Source organism: Orycteropus afer, unplaced genomic scaffold, assembly GCF_000298275.1.
Source record: "Orycteropus afer afer isolate SDZICR_OR568_19922 unplaced genomic scaffold, OryAfe1.0 scaffold00114, whole genome shotgun sequence".
NCBI classification, from domain to species: domain Eukaryota; kingdom Metazoa; phylum Chordata; class Mammalia; order Tubulidentata; family Orycteropodidae; genus Orycteropus; species Orycteropus afer.
Window position 1 is genome coordinate 2,058,187 of NW_006921701.1, and position 3,650 is coordinate 2,061,836.

The following is a 3,650-nucleotide window of genomic DNA, read 5'->3' on the forward strand; positions in this document are numbered from 1 at the left end:
GTTAAGGGAGTGGGGAGGACCTGTGCTGGTTCAAAATAAGATGGGAACCAATCAGGTGGAAGCTGCATCCAGGTTGGCCTGTTTGTAGCTTCTCCCTGGTCAATCTTTTACCCACCTGACTGGTGCCACATTCCCGCCTGACAGGTAGATGGTATAATTTTTAACCCTATGAGCTCTGGTAGCATAGTGGCTAAGGCACTTGACTGCTAACCAGAAGGCTGGCGGTTCAAACCCACCAGCCACTCCTCAGAAGGAAGGTTGGGCAATCCTACTTCTGTAGTGATACTGCCTCGGAAACCCAAGGAGGGGTCGCTATGAGTCGGGGCCAACTCGACGGCAACAACAACAACAACAACAACATGCCTTCAGTAAGAATTTCAGATATTTCTCTGAGTTCTGCTCTTACTGAAGTGAATCAATGATGAAAATAGCCAAATCTGAGCATCAGAAGATCTTCCAGTCTACCTGATGCATGATCACTATAGTTCTGGGAAGCAACAGAATAATCTAAAACAATGTATCTAATGTGTGTGTGTTCATATGTGTGCACATGCATGTGTGTTTGTGTTAATCGCTAATGTATAAATGAGGTTGGATGTGTGTATGTGTGTGTGCATGTGTATGAAAAGCTAATCAGTCTGAGCAATGATGAAAATGTTTTAGTGCTTTATGAAAAAAAAATCAGATGTGTTTTACTCTTTAGAAAATCAATCAATCAATAATCAATCAATAAATAATCTTCAGCAGAAAGAGTTTACCTCTTGTTGTGGATTGAATTGTGTCCCTCCAAAACATATATTGTAGATCCTAATCCCTATTGTTGTTGTTATTAGATGCCATTGAGTCAGTTCCAATTCATAGAAGCCTTATGTACAACAGAATGCAACACTGCCTGGTCTTGTACCATCTTCACATTCTTTGCTATGTTTGAGCCCTATGTTGCAGCCACTGTGTCAATCCTTCTCATTGAGGGTCTTCTTCTTTATCACTGACCCTCTACTTTACCATGCATAATATCCTTCTCCAGGGACTGGTCTCTCCTGAAAACATGTCCAAAGTACACGAGACAACGTCTCACCATCCTCATTTCTAAGGAGCATTCTGTCTATACTTCTTCCAAGACTGATTTATTTGTTCTTCTGTCTACCAAAAAACAAACTCATTTCCATCAAGTCGGATCCTACTCATAGCGACCCCTCATTGAGTTTCTGAGGCGGTATCTCTATGGAAGTAGATTGATTGCCCAACCTTCCTTCCGAGGAGTGGCTGGGGGGTTTGAACCACCAGCCTTCTGGTTAACGGTCAAATGCCTTAGGCACTATGCCACCAGAGCTCCCGTTCTTCTGTCAGTCCATATTATATTCAATATTCTTTGCCAACAGCATAATTCAAAGACCACTTCTTCTCCAGTCTTCCCCTTATACCTATGTTTATAATCTCATTAGGAATGGATTTTCTTTGTTATGTTAATGAGACATTATTAAAGTGAGACATGTCTCAAATCAATCTCTTTTGAAGTATAAAAGAGCAGATTAAGCAAGCAAGCAAGCAAGCAGAGATGGAAGATGATAGATGCCATATCACATGAAAATCACCTGGGAGCCAAGAAACAGAAGCTCAAAAGAGACAAAGACCTTCCCCTAGAGCTTCAGAGAAAGAAAGCCTTCCCCTAGAGCTAGCACCCTGAATATGGATTTTTAGCCTCTTCGTGCAGTAGTTAAGTACTTGACTGCTAATCAAAAGATCAGCAGTTCAAACCCACCAGCCTCTCCATGAGAGAATGATGTGGTAATATGTTTCCATAAAAATTACAGTTTTGGGAACATTATGGGGCAGTTCTACCCTTTCTTATGTGGTCACTATGAGCTGGAATCAGCTCAACAGCAACAGGTTTATTTTATTTCTTGAGGGGTGGCTAAACTTAATTTCTTTCTCCTAAATTCACCTACTTTTGGTATTTCTGTTGTAGCAGTGCTAGACAGTTAAAACACTTTTTTTTTTTTTCCTGGGATCTTGAGTATAGGAATTGTAGTATTTATTCCTATAATGTATTATAGTATTGTTCTAGTTATAAAACTAATGCCATATTTGGAAAAGGAACTCAGGTTGAGTAGTGGTTACAGCATTCTGTTGCTAATCCAGAGGTCAGTGGTTTGAACCCACCAGTCACTCCTCGGGAGAAAGATGAGGCAGTCTGCTCTGTAAAGATTTATAGCCTTGGAAACCCTATGGGTCAGTTATCTGTCCTAAAGGATCACTATGAATTGGAATTGACTGTGTGGCAGTGGGAGGTGGAGTTATATTTGGAATACATAAGGGAGAGAAACATGTGAGGCAAAGCAAGCATACCCAACTAACAACTGATTGATAGCATTTTAGGCAGACTCAAAATTTAACTACTTTAAGATGATTTTCAAAGTTGTACCAGGTGTCCCACCTGGACAACTAAGAAATGGATGTTCTGGTGTGTGCATAGTATCCAAGATCGTTCTAGAATTTCAACTTTGATTACAGTACGCTACCTCTTAGTCAATAGTTCAGCAACCAGACAATTAGAAACCTTCCCAGATCTTTAAACCAGAACATTAAAATCTTGAACCAAGGCAGTGGCAATAGAAATGGTGAGGTGGTGATGGAGTAAGAGAAAAGAAGAAGAGAAACTCTATAGAAAGTAATGATTCATTGTGAGAGGTGATAGAGGAGTTACCCAGTAATCAGTGAATTGTGGTGCCATTCACTGAGAAACTCAGTTTCTACAAAGGTAATGAATTTGGTTTTATATCTATTTAAGGTGTCTGTGGGATATCCAAGTAAAATAATGTTTTGTGTACACATTTGTAGCTAAGATGGGTAACAGATGTAGAGTTGAGAGGCATGAGCATATATATGGTGATTAAAGTCATGGGTGAGAATGAGATTTCTCAGGGCAAGTATAAAGGATAAGAAGCTGGAGAAAGCAAAGATCACAGCCTTGTCACACAGTAGATCACAAAGTAGTTTTCTACTGCTGCTGTAACCAATTACCACAAATGTAGTGGCTTAAACAATATAGATTTATTATCTTACACTCTTTATCATACTAATCGAATTTACTATCTTAATTCAATCCACTCACTAATTCAGTTGTCACTCACTAAGACCAGTCTAGCTACAGCCACTATGGTATGCCTAATCTGCCAGTTCTGAGGTCAGAAGTCAAAAGTGGGTCTCTCCAGACTAAAATCCATGTTTGGTAGGGCTACATTGCTTTTGGATGTTCTGGGGGAAAATTTGTTTCCTTGACTTTTCTAGCATCTAGAGGCTGCCCATGTCCCTGGACTTGCAGCCCTGTTTAACCATCTTCAACAATGGGTCCAGTCTTTCTCTGCCACCCCTCTGATTCTTCCTGTTCTGCCTCTCTTTTCCACTTATAAAAAATTTTTTTGATTACATTTGTCCTACTCAGATAATCTCCCTATTTTAATGTCAGTTGATTAGCAACTTAATTACATCTGCAATCTTAATTCCTCTTTGCCATTTAACCTAATATATTCATAGGTTGCAGAGATTAGGACATAGATGTTTGGGGGGTGGGGGTGAAGGTATTCTGCTTACCACACCTTTCCAGCTCACTCATCTCAGTTTCCTTTTACTTACTTGGTTATTTCTGT

General features: G+C 39.9%; 1 non-coding gene across 1 annotated transcript; it reads left to right on the forward strand.

Annotated features, from left to right (window-relative positions):
* Positions 1-413: 413 nt before the first annotated feature.
* On the forward strand, positions 414-493 carry LOC122150292. Its single transcript, XR_006163591.1, has one exon. It is a non-coding gene; the product is annotated as a small nucleolar RNA U2-19 (small nucleolar RNA).
* Positions 494-3,650: the final 3,157 nt, after the last annotated feature.